The sequence below is a fragment of the Aotus nancymaae genome, unplaced genomic scaffold (assembly GCF_030222135.1).
Source record: "Aotus nancymaae isolate 86718 unplaced genomic scaffold, 86718_ANA_hifiasm-v0.15.2.pri h1tg000029l, whole genome shotgun sequence".
Classification (NCBI taxonomy): domain Eukaryota; kingdom Metazoa; phylum Chordata; class Mammalia; order Primates; family Aotidae; genus Aotus; species Aotus nancymaae.
The window spans coordinates 19,459,150-19,477,009 of NW_026988442.1; positions in this window are offsets into that span (position 1 = coordinate 19,459,150).

Here is a 17,860-nt window from a genome sequence, read left to right on the forward strand (position 1 = left end):
GAAAAAGAGCAATGGTTCACTTACCTTTTTGGCATAATCCTGGGGTATTGAGAACCAGCCCTCATGTGATACTGATTGATCCGCTAAGAGGGCAGCTATGATGTTTCTTTCATATTTTTTCTCAGTGTCTAGCTCTATGTTTGGTGCCTAACAGGCAGTTTCTAAAAGTATATTGACAGAATGAATGAGTGTGGGCATAATTTTGTATGTTCCTTTGCTCAGTCCCTTTGCAGCCTATTTTAGATGAGCATACATTCCAGAGAGTACCAGGAATTAGACAGCACATACGCATTTCAGAGACTGAGGGTCTGAGAAGTCCAGACTCCTCTCCCAGCTCTCCTCCCCACTTACAGAGGAAACCAACCTCTCTCCCTCTCCCCCCTCACTGAAGAGGGAGGCCAGCTCTAATGGCCTTGGCCCCAGTTTGCTTGTATAATTAATGTGGGATTTTTCCTCCTCTAGTAAAAAATGACCTTGTCAAACCAGAGACGACAAAATCTTGGTTACTGAGCGATTGTGGACTCCCGGCTGGGATGGCATCCTGGGCCTTGCAAAGAGAAATCTAATAAAATTGGTGTCAGGGGCTCCCTGGGTGCCAGGTCCCCTGCCGCCTGACCCCATGATCCCAATTTATTAGCCAAACCCGAGAAAGCAGACAAACCTCACTGGCTCCAGACAGGAGACTTCCAAGCGGGAGCTAATGTGGGGGCTGGGGCTAGGTTTCAGCAAAAATGACAAGGGAAATGACAGGAAGTGCCAGCCGACCAGGGAGGCTGGGGAAGCCCTATTCAGAGCATCATGCTGCCTTGACAGGGCCGGTTTCAACGTGGTGGAGGAATATGTTAGAATGGCCCATTGGGAAAGGAAGTGTTTTTTCTCTCTTTGCACTGTTATTTGCAGAGCCATGGACAGCATGCCTTGCATTAGCCATGTTCGTGGGAGTCAGCAGGCGTCAGTAGAGGAATAGCCAAAGAATAATATTTGCATGTGGAGTTTTCATTTCGTAAATTGAACACTTCTTCAACGCAAGAGAGTTTTAAATGTATAGTCACTGTTTACCCTTCCACACAACCAAAACACCCTGTGAAAGGAAACACTGATTTACATTGTACACTAGCTTCACTCATTAGCTAAATGATATTGAGACAATTTCTTAATTTCTTCACCTATAAAATGAGATAACAGGACTATTCTCATAAAGTGAGAATTGCAATATGCGAAAAACAGAATAAACCCACAAAAATAATAGCATGTCACTATACCAGCAAAAATCAACTAGAAAAAAGTCTATTTCATGTAACAGTGAGAACTCCAAAATGTCTAGGAATTAGCTTAACAAATAATATATAAAACCTATGGGGAAAGTGTCAAAACTCTAATAAATAGTATTTTAAAAATCTGATAATTTCCAAGATATTCCATGCTTATGAATGAGATGTCTTAATATTTAAAGCTACCAATTATCTTCAGAGTAAACTATGAACTTAATGCAGTGACAATCCAAATCTCAGAGAGATTTAAAAACATCTAGAGACTAAAAAAATGCACACCAATATATATAATATGAAAATATAAAAGCCTATAAATAGGTCAAGTTTGGAAAGAAGAACAAAAAACAGCAATATACTGCATTAAATGTTAAGATATATTACAAAGTCATAAAAGAGAAAACAGTATGGCAGTGGTCCCCAAAATAAATAAACATATCAGTGGAACAGAAAATAAAGTTCTCAGGAAATTTTAAACATAACTGAGCAGGTGATATATGTATAAAAGATGACAACAGAAATAAGTGGATAACGTTTTATCTGTAAGTTTTAACTGATGGTGCTGAGAAATTTGACTCACCACATGGATGACAGTGGAAATCCTTTCACTACAAATAAAAGGGTGTCCAGATGGATTAAAGTCCAAAGTTTAAAAAGTGAAACTTGAAGGTTAAACAAAAAAAACCCATTATTATGAGTTTGGAGTGTGGAAGGATTTCTTAAGTCTCAAACATCATAAATCATATGTCATCAAAATTAAGAATCCCTGATCATAAATACCATGGACATGGTTAATAAACAGTTGACGGATTGGCAGAAATTACTTGCAAGTTATTTGCAGATTTTAAAATTAGCAGAGGACTAATATCTAGAAAGTACAAGAAACTCCCAAAAATCATAGAAATAGAATAAAGGGAAAATGTATGAATAGGCAATACACAGAAGAGGTAGCCCTAATGACCAATAAATATATGAAAAGATACTGAAACTCATTAGTAAACAGAAATATGAGTGGAGAAAAGCAATATGTATGCTCTCAAATGGGCAAAAGCTAAAATAGTTGGATATGTTGGGAGGGATACAGGCAAACAATAACCTTTTGTTTTTATGAACTGCTATTTAGAGAACAGACTGGTGTAACCAGAAATACTTAGTCTAATGATGTTAGGGCATACCTTATGCTGCTGCAATCTCACGCTTGTTTATACAGTATATTTGAGAGAACATCTAGCCCAACTTTATAAGGGAACACATAGAAGATGTTCATCACAGTGGTGTTTGAACCAGGGATTGTCAAATATGACTGATGGGCCAAATCTGTCCACAGGCAGGTATTTGAACACTCTCTATGGCTGCTTTTATGGTATAACAGCAGTGAAATCCTTACAACCAAGACTTTAGAGCCCCCAAAGCTAAATATATTTACTGCCTCACACTTTATAAAAAATGTTTGCTGACTCCTGCTTTAAAGACTCAGGGAACATTAGACAATGTAGATGTTCCATTGCAGGGGAAAAGCTAAGGGAATAATAATGGACACACAGTATGGAATATTATGTTACTGTTATAAGACATTAACTATGTGAGATATATACTCACAAATGCAGGAAGATCTGAATGTAAGAAAGAAAGAAACAGAAGCAGTATACATGAATATAACTTTTATAAAATTAAAAATACCTATATAAAAACAACACAATACAATTTGCAAAAATATACAAAATATTAAGGTATCATATCAAAGACATTATGATTACTAAAATGAGAAGTGGGGACACATGAATAAAACACACCATGAGATAGTCTTTGTACACGTTTCATGATAGAAGTGTGCTATGAAATCAGAAGTGTGATTCACTTATGCCTCTATGCCTGAGATCCAGAAAATAAATGTGGAAAGTGCTGAGTATAATGTCATCATCATCATCATTATCATCATCATTATCATCATCATCACCTTATTATTAATCTTTTGAAAGTGAAATCCTAACCATGGAGCTAAAATCAAGAAAGAAAACATGTTTAAGACAATCTTGTTGCATCAGTAAGCCTTGGATAATCAATTGACTGTTACCCTCTTTAGAAAAACTCTTTAGGGGTCAAAAGGAATCCAATTTATGACTGAAATCTATGAATTGATGGAGAGGGTCAAAAAGGGCTTGTTTCCTGTCACAGTCACTATTTCCACTCACCAAATATTTCTGGCTCTTTGCCTTCCAGATTAGCTCTTTGTCCTGGTCTTCCTTTTAGTTGGCTGGAGACTTGTGACTAGTTCTGGCTGAGGAGCTGTTAGTGTAAGTGCTGTGTGTCCCTTGTGGACCAGGGTATCAGTTGCTCTTTCTAGATCCTCCAGAGCTCTCTATCCTGCTGGCATAGTGGCTAGCTGTATCTGCAGTGGTGGTGTCTCTTCAGTCCCTAGAAGACCACAATGGCCAGAGCTAATGCAGTTCAACAATGGATGTGTTGATTGAAACCACTGAGATTTGGGGGACTGATTGTTACCCAGCATAGCCTAGCCTATACCCTGACTGATACACCTTCCAAGTTTTCAAAGACCTGGAAACTTAGAAGTGAAAAGACCCTCACATGCCATGCAATCAAAACTCCAACGTGGGCAGAAGGAGTGAATGTTTAGAAAGAGAGGCTCAGCCTTGGTGATAAAGAGCCCATATCCTCCTCAAAAGCTCCTGTGCTTTTTCACTCAACTCTTACCATCGTTGAGATTCTCCTGTTTAGAGCCAAATTTTACCTCCTGGCCACTTTCACTCATTTGTATTAGTTCTGCCTTTATCCCTCTTACACACAATAATTTTTCAGGTAGGGGAGTATGACAGTCAGAAGAATGGTCCCCCAAAAGATGTCCATATCTTAATCCTTGGAGCCTATGGATTTGTTACATCACATGGCAAAAGGGACTTTGCAGATGTGATTATGCTATGGGTCTTGAGATAAAAGATTATACTGCATTGTTTGAGCTGGTGCAATATAATCCCAAAGTTTCCTATAAGAGGGATGTGGGAGGGTTTGAGTGAGACTAGGAGATGAAGCAGTAGAAGCAGAGGTTGGAGAGATGGCCCTGCTGGAAGAAACCTTGAGCCAAGGAACCCAGGCTTTCTCTAGAAGCTGGAAAGAAAAGGAACAGATTCTCCCTACCACCTCCCTGCCAGCATTGATTTCACCCCTGGAAGACCCACTTCATACTTCTCCACAGCCTGTAGGATATAAATTTGTGTTGCTTTAAGCCACTAAGCTTGTGGTAATTTGTTACAACAGAAAAAGGAGATTAATACAGTGAGATTAGTTACCGTATTTTTTTGAATTTTCAGTTTCCAAAAGAGTTGCTCTTTGCTATACCTGGCTTCTTTTTGAGTCTGATCCTCTGATATTTTAAAAACATGGTTTCATCAATCCAGTTTGTGAAAAATGGGATTTCTAGAACTTTGTTGTGATTCTGGTTGTGACTTAAGAAAGGAAATTGTAGCAAAATTAGCACTGCCTAGAACTAGTCACCAAAGCAACACAGACTCTCTAAGCAGCTCATTGAACTTGGTTCCTACCCAGACTCTAAATAAATGTTTTTTGCTTGATATTACTGCCATTTAGACAGATCTCCCCAGTTCCATAGTTGTTCAGTTGATTTAGGGGGAATTAAGTATGGATTTTACTGATTCCTTCAGATTACTAAGTAAGAGTTAGTTAATCCATGAGTCATGTAATTTGGTCAAAACTAACTGCATTAATAGTCTGTGTTGCAGCTATTAATGAGAATTCAAGAGTTTGACAAAACTTTGTCAGATTTGAGAAACAGAAGAACCTGCCTTTTTAGGGCAAAACCATAATAATGCCATTTTTCATATATATATATATATATATATATATATATATATATATATATACACACACACATACATATTTTCCAGGGCCTTTATTGAATAAAGCACTGATTACCTTATCCAAATCTCAAAACAGTCATATGAAGAAGAGAGTATTATTATTGCTGTTTCTAAAATGACAAAATGGCATTAAGGGATGGTTAGGCAACTCAGCCAGTTTTCACAGCCAGCAAATGAGGGAGCTGGACTGAAACCCAGGCAGTCTGTCTGTGCAGCTGGTGCCTTAAAACCATGCTACAGCATAACTCATAACGTTATCTGTATGGTCCTCACTGGCCTGTGGCTTGAATTTATCTTATTCTAGGTGCAGAGGTTGCCTAGAGTACGTGGACACTGTCCTTGGAAATGAAATGACTTGTCAGCTCATTTTTGATGTATCACATTTCTTAGAATAAGCACAAAATATTTTCCATTCACTAAGTGATTTTATCATGCCTCTCTGGGCTGGGCTTTGGAGGGGAGAGAGGAAGCACGTTTCATGGTTAAAGCCTGAGACATACCTCTGTGGCAGTCATGGGTGAGGGGCTAGTAATGGGTGACTTCGGCCCCTCTTCATGCTCACCTGGCACAGGAAGCTCTGGGTGGTTTGGCTCCAGCTCTTCAAAACAAGCTCCTTGTTTGCCCTCCTGAGTTGATGGTCTGGTGGAGAATTTGTCTGAAGGAATTTGTTCCAGGAAAGGTCCAGCTGCATTTGACAGGAAAGGGAGAAAAGAGAAAACGAGGCATAAATCTCTGGCCTTCTGCCTCTTGCTTGGGAATCTGTTCTCTCCAGCCTGTAAGTGTGGAAATGAGTAACTGATGAGTCTCAAAGCCTTGGCTGAACGTCATACCCCTGGGCAGACATGTGGGCCCCCTGAGGAAATAAATGTCCCTTTTCATAGAAAACATTTATATCCAATATTAAAACCTTACATTAGCCATTGAGCACATGAAAAAAAATTCAGCATCACTAGTCATTAAGGAAATGCAAATCAAAACCACAATGAGATACCCCTTCACATCCACGAGGATGGCTATAATCACAAAGACAGACAAGCAAGTCCTGGTGAGAATGTAGAGAAATTGGAACCCTCATACATGGCTGATTGGAATATAAAATGGTGCAGCTATATTGGAGGACAGTCTGGCAGTTCTACAAAATGTTAAACATGAGTTAACCACATGACTCAGCAATTTCACTCTTAGGCGTATATCCAAGAGAAGTGAAAGGTTGAGTGTAGCCTCTTGGGATAGCTCAGCCATCTTGATAATCAGTGTCCCCAGTTTTCTCTCCCCCTCATTTATTTAATGTTATATTAGTCAGTTTTCAATCTGCTGATAAACACATACCCAAGACTGGGTAATTTATAAAGAAAAAGAGGTTTAATGGACTCACAGTTCCATGTGGCTGGGAAGGCCTCACAATCATGACAGAAGCCAAAAGGCATGTCTTACATGGCAGCAGACAAGAGAGAAAATGAGGGCCAAGCAAAAGGGGAAACCCCTTATAAAAGCGTCAGATATCATGAAACTTACTCACTACCAAGTGAACAATATGGGGACACAGCCCACATGATTCAGTCGTCTCCCCCTGGGTCCCTCCCACAACATGTGGGACTTACAGAAGCTACAATTCCAGATGAGATTTGGGTGGGGACACAGCCAAACCACATCACGTACCCTATTCCCTAATGCTAAAAGTCTGTCCAAGATGAGCTACCAGCTGCCCACCTCTCAATCCCTTCCACTCAGCCTGTTTCACCCAGCTATTCTGTCTGCCTGGCCCCTGAATGCTTTGGGTTTGAGATAGACTCAAATTAGAAAGAAGCATTTTGTGAGACATGACAAAGGGAAAACGGGACGCTGACTAAAGCCAATACCCCTGTCATCGGCAGCTATCAGAGATGAGGTGTGGCCCTCAAGTCAGAGTCAAAGTCATGGAATTAGAATAGTGGACGAGAGGTGGAGACCAGATTTCAGCAAACAATAATGAAGGGCAAAAAGAAAGCAAACTGCTCCAACATAAAAGAGAGGAGTCCAGCTCTCTGGTCCCGATCAACAGCTGGTCCTCAGTGAAGAAAAAGACATGAGTTTTAAAAGCAGCAGAATATGAATCTTCACCTTAGATCCTGGGACTTGATCCTTGGGACTTCTGAAGGTTTTTGGATTCTTAGAAGCCCTTAGGAAAAGCAGCAACTCTCTTTGAAGGGTTTTCTCTGTTGGTAATTATTACCTTGAAGTAGAATGTTTATAGTCAGCCAGTTCCAAACAATCCATCAGGCATGTCTACATGAGTCTGAACTTGAGTCATAAGTAAGGCTAAAATTCTGTCCTGTGGGACTGCTGGGTCCATGTTAATCAACTTGAAAGTATCAGCAAAGGGATGGCAGGTGTCATGTAATTCTATATCTCGATGTATCTGGCTGATAGAATAATTTCTAGTTTTATTTCTTCTAGCTTTTGTTCTTTTCAATCAATCTCTTCTCAAATCCAAAGACAACTAGTATTCTACAATTGTTATTTCTCTTTCCTCACTGTATAAATGTATTTCTAAGATTTGCCTCGCACATTACTTACTTGTGTATAATAGGTGAATGTTTTAAATGTATTTGTCTACTGATTTAAACATAGCTCCACTGTGTTTTCTATTTATCATGTATTTTCTTTGTTCACTTCACCTCCCATCCTATTTCCTGTTTTCTCTTCAGATGATCTAGCTTAATATTTTTGTTTTTGCTTTCCTTTGTCAGGAAGTTATATATTGCCTACTCTTTTAGTAGTTATCATTAAAGTTTTTTTTAATGTACATACTTTAAAAAATATATTTATTATACTTTAAGTTCTGGGATACATGTGCAGATCATGCAGGTTTGTTACATAGTTATACATGTGCCATGGTGGTGGTTTGCTGCATCCATCACCCCGTCATCTACACTAGGTATTTCTCCTAATGCTATCCCTCCCCAATCCCCCCACCCCCTGCTATTCCTCCCCTAGTCCCCCACCACCCAGGCCTTGGTGTTATCTTAACAAATTAGGCAACCTGTCTCTTTCTTAGCTTCCAAAAAACCTTAAAATTCTTTAACTTGGTTTTATCCACTTTCCACTTTCATGCTACTGCTTCTAGTAACTTATTTACCCCATGATCTGCTTTCCATTAAGTAAAGCACTATTATTATTACATTCTAAAGCAATTTTAAAACATTTGACATTGTGTTTACCAATTTCTTTTTTAACATTGCTTGATAATACTTCTTTCTTGTTAGATCAATTTCCCTTTTTCTGAAGCCTGTCCTGGTGAAAGAAAGAAAGCATTTGTGATTTGTGCTAAACATACCCATCATCTTCCATAATTGGCTCAGCAATTCTGCAGAATATGAATTGTTATCCCCATTTTACAAATTAGAAAAGAAAGGCACAGAGAAGAAAATGGCATGCTCAAACAAATCACAGCACTGATGTATTTCAGATGCAGCCATATATTTTAATCAAATATATCTTTGAGTGGACAAAGAAGCAACATGCTTAGAGTTAAATAGAAATATATTGGGTTCATCAAGAAGCAATTGGGGGATTGCAGAGTACTTGTAGACAGGCCAAGGTGCTTAAACTCAAGTGATTTGTGCAAAAGAAAAATCCATTATTCTGAAAAAATTACTTTAACAGAGAATTTTCAAAGTATGAGAGTTTTAGATGCAGTTCAGAATTAAGGGAAAGAGTGCTGAGGGAAGGTAATGGTATCACAATGACTAACTTGACTTTATTTTTCCAAAATATCTAAATCTTACAGTTTAAGAGGAAATGCTTTGGGGAGAGATAATCTTTAAAATGTGTTCACTGCATTGGTTTTTAAATTTTTAAAAACATATTTGAATTAAAGGATGGGCATGACACATTACATCAAAATTCACTCAGGGCTGTTATGTGATGACTGGTGATGTTAGGATAACATTACGAAATTAGTTAAGAACAGGAAAGAGACTTTAATAATTCATCTTCAGTCATTACCTTTGGGGGTGTTTGTTACTGTTTGTAACTTGAAGCCCTATAGGGATAACAATAATAATAGTAATAATAATTAAAACATTTTAAAATAATTCAACACTAAGCAAGCAGAGGCAAACAACACTGATTATTAGACAGGCAGCACTCAAGATAATTCAGTCTGTTGATGGATTCCACACTTCTCACAAGCATGAGATTCATTTTCACAATAAAAGCTAGATCATTAAAATTGCAGCCTGTTGGCAGTAACACTTTTTGCAGCTCAAATTCTCTTTAAAACAAAACTTGTAGTCATTAGAATTGTGACAATGTGCTGAAAACACCCACTTCAGCCTTCCCTGGGCGTTCTATTCTTCCTGGCTTGCACTTCAACAAGTTGACACCCTTATTTTGTAGGCAACTTTAGTAGATTGTTAACTCTGGCTACCACTTATCCTCAGATAGGATTGAGCAGAAATTTTATTCCCTTAAAAAATAACACATCTTGCCTAATTCAAGGGACTGTTGTGTTGAGGAATCATGGTGCAGGCACCTGCTACCCACAGGCCTTTGGGTGGTGTGAGAACACGAGACTCAGGTTACCATCACTGAGTTGCCAAACCGCATTCTGGTTCTAGTGCTGGCCAGCTGCGTGCCCTTGGGTCTATGACTCAATATTTCTGTGTCTTGGTTTCTTCATCTCTAAAATGAAACTGTGATACCCAACCCCTAGAACTGTTAGGAAGGTTCAGTGAATACAAGTGAAGCTCTTCCTGAATGATATCACGAGCACCTTAGCCTTAATAGGTGCACATGAATCTTCCTCATCTCTGAAAATGATTGAAGACCAGTTTTATCCAAGTCTGAGTTTAGTGCACATGACTTTTCCTCATTATTGGAAATGACTGGAAGACCAGTTTCATCTTAGAAGTCTGAGTTTTCACCTGAAAACTTTTTTATTTTCTGTGGTTTAGTTACATCTATACCATGGTCAACAAGAAAGTTGCAAATGGAGTAAAGTTCACAAAAATTCATTTTGTGAATTACATAGTTTCATGAGTTTTGCCAAGGGCAGACAGTTGACCTCTGTGGTGCTTGATTTCTCAGAGCCCATACATCTGCTCCTTCAAAACAGGTTAGTGCTTTGGTCTGATGGGCCAGTGTGGACAACTGTGCTGGGCTTGTGAATGGCCTCTATAAACAGAGCCCCTAAAATGCAAGCCCAAGAAGGCCAAAACTTCAGACTGTACATGTTCAAAGCTTTGCTAAAACCCAATGTGGCAGACCTTCAAATTCTACTTTGTAAACCCCAAAGTCTGTGTAGCAGTGAACTGAATGTTCCAGAATTTCCATGATGGGTTTATGTTAAAAAATTCAGTCTTAATGTTTCTTTTTCACTTGAACTTGACAGACCCTGACCTTGTATTTGGGAGTTGAAAAATATGAACCTAGTATACATAATAGCTAACTCCTGGTGAGGATTCTAGAGAAAGAAGGGAATGTACTAGAGTGAATAAGTGTTATCCTTGTAAACAGATAAACAATAGCAACATAAAGATCTATAATGCTGATGACTTCACGAACAAGAAGAATAGAAGGAAGGGAAAAAGGATGAAGTCTCCTAGTACTGGACTATCCAGTATTGTAGTCACTAGTCATATGTTGCTAGCAAGCACTTAAAATGTCTCTAGTCTCAATTGAAATCTGCTTAGTGTAAAACACACCAGATTTCAAAGAAGGAGTTTGAGAAAAATAACATAAAATATGTCACTGATAATTTTTGTATTGGTTTCTTGTTGACATAACATTTTGCATCTATTGGGTTAAATAAATGATATTACAATTAATTTTATTCACTTTTCACTTTTTAAATATGGCCATTATAACATTTAAAATTATATGTGTGGCCAGGTGTGATGGCTCACACCTGTAATCCCAGCACTATGAGGGGAGGGTGGGAGGATCACTTGAGGTCAGGAGTTCGAGACCAGCCTGGCCAACATGGTAAAATCCCATTTCTATAAACATGCAAAAATTAACCGGATGTGCTCACTTGTTCCCAAGAGCCGGAGGTTGCAGTGAGCCAAGATCGTGCCACTGCACTACAGCCTGGGCGACAGAGCGCGTCTCTGTCTCAAAAATAAATAAAAAAATAAAAATCAATAAAAGTGCCTGTATGACTTTCATTATATTTCTACTGGATTACTTCCTTTAACACACAAAGATAATTTCCTATTTATTGTGTGTAAATAGTGTCTTCAGCATAATGAAAGCAGTTTATACCTTATTTATTTACATATGCTTGCTAAAATACCAGTTTCCCAAAAAGCTTTTCTCACATAGACCTGAGGTCAATCTAAACACTGTTTCTGTTCCACACTCACAAATTATGAATCAGTGAATTCTAAATGAAAGCAGGCCCACCACATTTAGCACGTAAGATAAAAAGGAATTAGTGAGACTCATCTGTAAGCTTAAGTTTGGTTTAGAAAAGCAATGAGAAATGTGACAGTCCCATTCTTTAAACAGACAAAATGAAAAATCATAAACAACCTATGTGAGTGTATGTTCTCACTCACATATGAGAGCTAAGCTATGAAAACACAAAGGTAGAAGAATGATACATTGGCTTTTGGGGATTTGGGGGAAAGGGCAGGGGGCGGTGAGTAATAAAAGATTACACATTGGGTATAGTGTACACTGCTCAGGTGATGGGTGCACTAACATCCCAGAAATCACCACTAAAGTACTTAATCAGTAACCAAACGTCACCTGTTTTCCCAAAATCCTATTGAAATAAAAAAATCAAAAAAAAAAAAAACCCTATGTGGATTTAACATATCATTCAAAGATGATTCAGATTTTGATAGAGGGATGTGGTGGCTATTACAATTCTGGTACCTGTAAGTACAAACAGGTTTAGGGTTTTTATCCTTTTTTTTTTTTTGAGACAGAGTCTCACTCTGTCGCCAGGCGCCAAGCTGGAGTGCAGTGGCACAATCTCGGCTCACTGCAACCTCTGCCTCCCGGGTTCAAGCAATTCTCCTGCCTCAGCCTCCTGAGTAGCTGGGAATACAGGTGCACGCCACTACGCCCAGCTAATTTTTGTATTTTTAGTAGAGACGGGGTTTCACCATGTTGGCAAGGATGGTCTTGATCTCTTGACCTCATGATCCCCCGCCTCGGCCTCCCAAAGTGCTGGGATTACAGGCTTGAGCTACCGCACCCGGCCTTAGGGTTTTTATCTTAAGATGCTTCCTTTATCCTGATGAGATGTTTTACTAGAGAGGAGCCAGTGCAGCTCTCTCCACTCAGAGCTGCAGGAGCACAGACTGTACAGACAGCAGGTTACATTGGGTCAGGCCTGATTAAGTTGCCGTCCTCTGTTCTCTGTGTCTCCCCAATCCATTGAGAACCATTGAGTTTCTAAGGAAACTCTCTTCCACCATCCTGTGACATTCTGAGCTTATTCTGTGAATTTTCTTCATGCCTACACCTCTGTACAAATGACAGTAAGCAAGCAAGCAATCTGGCTGTACAGTGTTTGGGGAGAAAAGCACTTGGCTCAATGACATCTGCAGCCTGCTGCCTACACTGAATTGCTGTGTCCTGAGCCAAGGCTGAAGATGCCTGATACAATAAGACCTCTTACCAAGAGATGGCGTGCTGAAGGCACAACTCTGTCAAAAGCGATGGGCAGAGGTAAGACAACAGTGTTCCAGGGCACCAAAGCTGGCATATTATTTTACAGCCTTATTGTTAAATGCTTAGGAAAGTACCGTAGAATGTTCCAGAAAGCATATATGTGATGGCCCTAGGAGTCAGAGGAAGAGATTGGGAAAGGGTGTAGCAAAACAGTGTTCATTTAAGCAAGAAAGACAGGATGGAGGTAGCTGGCAGTAATATCAGCAATAACGTTGACAGCACCCAGTGGCCTATTGAGTACTTACTTTGCATCAGATACTGTAATTGCTTCATGTGTATTGGCTCATGTGCTCTTTATAACCACCCTACTGTTCTCTATTTTACAGACAGAGAGCTTTGGGTAGTTGAGTGAGTTGCCCAGCATCACACAGCCAGGACATAGGTAGGCAGATCTAGGATACAAACAGGAGCCTTTCTGACTCCAAAGTGTCTGATTTTTTTCTCTTTGTCAAGAGGACAGGTCATGAATATATTCTATCCTCTTATTCTTCACCACTTTGAGAAATGTGTGAGCATTGCCCGTGTAATTACTATTCATCTACAACTCTAGATAAGTGGTCTCAAATGAGCCCCCCATTTGGCAATGTCTGGAGATGTGTTTTGCCACATGGGGGTGGCGGGTATGCTACTAGCATCAAGCGAGTGGAGGCTAGGGGAGCTGCTAGACATTCTGTAACACCTAGGACAGCCCCTAACACAGAAGAGCATCAGCCAGCCCCAAATGTCAATAGTGCAACATCGAGAAACTCCGCCAGAGGAAAGGCGTGAATATCGATGTGAAACCCTGTCTCATCCTGACCCATCTAGGTCACTCTATAGCTTGGTTGGCTATTCATTCATTCAATGCATATTTATTAAGCACCAACCAAGTAGCCAATGCCATGTTAGGCTCTGTGGACACACATCATTAAAACATCAAATGATGTGATTCAGTATTTGTCACAAGTATAGTTGAAACCCACATGCCACAAGTCTAAGTAGTGTGGAATGGAGGACATTTCAGGGAAGTAGTTGACACACAAATGTTTTTAAGAATCCAACATGCTGCATTACATGTTTTAAGAAAGATAAAGAAGATTAAAGAATGTTTATATATCAGTTAGCATATCTTTATTTGAAGTTAAATCTGTAGTCTGTATCCTGTCAATGTTATGTTTTTGTCTAAGTGAGTTTACTAAAATGTACAAAGAATTTTCCAATAACATTTAGGAATTTGTTTCAAATGTATCTGCAAAGAATATTGACTTGTAACCTTCAGACTTATGTGTCAGTTGTTGAAAATTATATTGGCTGGAGTGTTTATTGTAGAAGATTACATTTATTCACTTACAATGTAAACAATGGTTGTCATAAGAGGTGAAGTGTGTTCATCTATCTTGTATTAATTAGCCCATTGACTACTGCTTCCCTAAGCTTGTGATTAACCAAGGCTTTCTGTGAGAACAGTGGTGTTAAGCTAGCAACGCTTTTGAGAGTCTTCCTTTTCGCATTGATTTATGTAAACGAACATTTAAAAGTAACTTGAAGAGATTAATTTTGTAAGGCATCTCACAATCTTCCACAGCATAAGGAATTCAATAGTTAGAAAAAAATCAGACAGGGTTCCTAAACTCAACTGCCTGGCAAGGGAAACAAAAACCAAAGAAATAATCACACAAAGAATTAAAACTACAACTATCATAGCTACAGAGGAAAGACTCAGAGTGTAAGGAGTAAACAGAATGGGGAACATGACCTGGCCAGTGGTGTGGTTTTGGGGGAAGCTTCTCTGAGGAAGCGGTGTTTGAGCTGACAGCTCACTGAAGTGCAGAAGTTATTCCAGGCAGAGGGAAGAGTATATGCAAAGGGTTGGGGTCAGGAGAGAGTTTGGTGGGTGGGGTGCCTGGAGCTAAGGGAGTATGAACAAGTGCAGTGTCTGATAGTCAGAAGGGTAGGCAGGGGTTGTACATTATGGGTCCAGGTAGGCCACATTACTGAGTTTGCATTTTTTTTATATTGACATCAATGTGAAATAACCAAAATGCCAAAATCAAAAAGGCAAAATGAGAATGTTCATTTTGAGAAACTCCCTGGGCAGTGAATGGATCATTACAGGAGCTGAGTAAAGGCAAAGACACCAACTAGCAGGCAATTGTGTCAACAGGCATATAGATAATGATGGCTGGAAATAGGTCAATGACAATGAAAATGGAGAACACCAGGCGGGTTCAAGAGAAATTTGGGAGGTTAAATCCACAGGGCTTTATATATAATGGATTGGCTATGATGGTACAGGCGAGGAAGATGAAGGTATTAAGTACTTTTTAATTGGGTTTAAGAGTTTATATCTTGTACACTGGGGACAGCAAAAAGCATGGCCGATAATATGGCAGAAGTTTCATGAGCACCGCACTCTCCTATAAACAGGACAAAGGGTAAGATCATTCTATTTCCCTATGGTGGTGTACATTATTACCAGCTGCCTAATATGGCCTTTAATATAGAGGAAAAGAACCATCAGCTCTGCAACAGGAGGGGATGTCTGGGACATCTGAATATTTAACTCAAGGAGTTCAAGCCCTGCCAAATCTCAATCAAATGCAAACCTTTAAACCCCATTTCCTTCTGTGCCAATAATGACTTTGAAAGAGGATGGAGAAGTCTCCTGAAAAGCAAAAGCCCCCTCAGTGAGCACATTGGTTAATTCCCGCTGGGCTGTCTGTTTCAGCTATTAATTTGCATGGGAGCAGCATCTGCACTGATTTTGTGATGGATCTGTTGCTAAGATGAGACATTTAAAGCTTACTTGCATTTCTGCTTTCTGGACATGACATATCATGAGGCTAGGAAAGACTAGATAGGTACATAAGCTATAGCCTGAAATGGAAGGAGATGAGTCTGTTGCCAACAGCCAAGGAGAGAAGTAGGGGTAACTAGAGGGGAGGGAAAGAGTGGAAATAGGTTTGAAAGCGACAAAGTCTCAACCTGAGCCCAGGCAAAGGACAGCTACTCTCTAAGGTGTGACAACATGGGTTTCTAGAAGAACTTTGGAGTTTGACCTTGGCTCAAATCCCAGCTCTGCAAGAAGTGAGCTTAAGGCAAGTCATTTCACCTCTCTGAACCTTAGTTTCTTTAAAAAAAAAAAAAAAAATGAAAAAGGAAACCATCATATCTACTTTGGATGGTGGTGAGAATGAAGCGATTTTGCCGCAAGTGTTGGGAAGCCCTTGGTCTGGCTCCAGGTCTGTCTGGCAGACACCTGTTTTTAAAAAATTAAAGGCCACAGATGTGAGCCTACCTCCATGCTTTTTCTCACTGCCCTCCTCCCACTCTCCTGGACCAAAACAATATAGACCCTTAAATACCCACAGTCTTCAGTTCAATGCATTATCTGATTCAGTCAGTTTCTCCATTGACTGAAGGCAAAGTGGCTGAGATAGACATTTGGATGAACCTTCCTCTATAATGTAAACCCATCTCTCTGAATCAGCTGGTGAGGTAATGGGGTGTTAGTCACATGCACACTGAGTTGTTAGGGAATATTAAATGACATCACTCCACTTGTTATTATTTCATCGGTTAAATTAGGTTTCTGCCTGAAATTGCTTAGTGACAATACTCCTGGACTTTCTTCAAAAGCTATAAAGATGGCCTCTTGAATTTAGAAAACGCTGAAATTGTTGGAAAGTTTTATTAAGCTGTTTAGAATTTAAAACAGCAGCTTACAGCGAAGCAATTAAGAAACAAACAGCATCTCAGGGTGTTATCCAGTTCCTTCATGAAGCAATAACTCAAAATCTTGTCACATTTGGAAAAAGAGACAGATCAAGTGTCTAAACATTCTAAGTGTCTTCAAGGAAAATACTTTTCCCTCTGGAGCAGTGAGTCCAATATTAAACAACATAGTTGCTTGATGAGTTTTATCATGGTGTCTTAGGCCTGGGAAATACCTTACAAGTCATCTCTCAGTCTTTTTCCCAAGCCAATGAAAATGTCATGTGCTTTATAAACAATGGGTATTTCAAAAGTTTAAATTTTTGAAATACCCTTGTAAATTTTTTAAAGGCTAAATTCATCTATTGCAAGGAAACTCTGGTCAATGTTTCATTTCCATTTTTCACTTTGTCTGCATCTGTCCTGTCCAGGTATTAGAAGAGACAATCACTTTCTCATCTGAGAAGATCCTCCCTACTTTCTGACATGGTCAGGTTCTCTCTTATCTCAAAGCTTATGTTCTTTATAACCTCCTTTGTGAGACTCTCTCCCTACCTGTGGGGAAATCACACTCCTACTTGTACTTAGTAATCTTGCAACAGTGTCTATTCCTTCCCATCATTAGTATGTTTGTCCTTGAATAACTTTTTCAGTGTAAAGTTGTAATCCTTTGAGGCTTCAGGTGAACAATCCATCCTGCCTATTGACACTACAATGCTGGAAGGTACTAAGGAGATTGTTAAAGCATTCTCACTTTACTGGTGAGATAACCTAAGGTCAGAGAAAAGAAGCCATTTACCTATACATACATAGTGGCATAAGTGGAGCACAAACTAGACCTTCTGACTTTTAGTTCAGCTTTTTTTCCAGCTATGATGACATGTCAACAGGTTTGCAATTGGCCCCTGATTCTTAAGAGACATTAAGTTAATTCTTATTGAGTGAATAGATACTGAATGAGTAAAGAGGAATATTTTCTTAGGAATTTAGTTTTAAGTACAGCATGCATACCATGTCAGATGAAAGCACTCACGACACCTTGGTCATAGATAAATGATTATGTAAGGTCCCAGTGATGGGAATAAAGGTCTCATCCTGAAACTGACTGGAGATAGATCAGGGAGATCAGGAAGAATCTGATTCTGTTTGGATTCCAAATCTTGTTTGCCAAGTCATGTGTGTCGTGAATTCAGAAGTCAATTAATTTATTAATTTAGTCAAAGCCAATGATTCTGGAAGAGGTGAAATAGTATTACTGGAGTTGAAGATAAGAAGATACTTGGAATTTTCAGTGTAATTCAGACTTGCCAGGGGCTTCCTATTCTGGCCATATGCCAC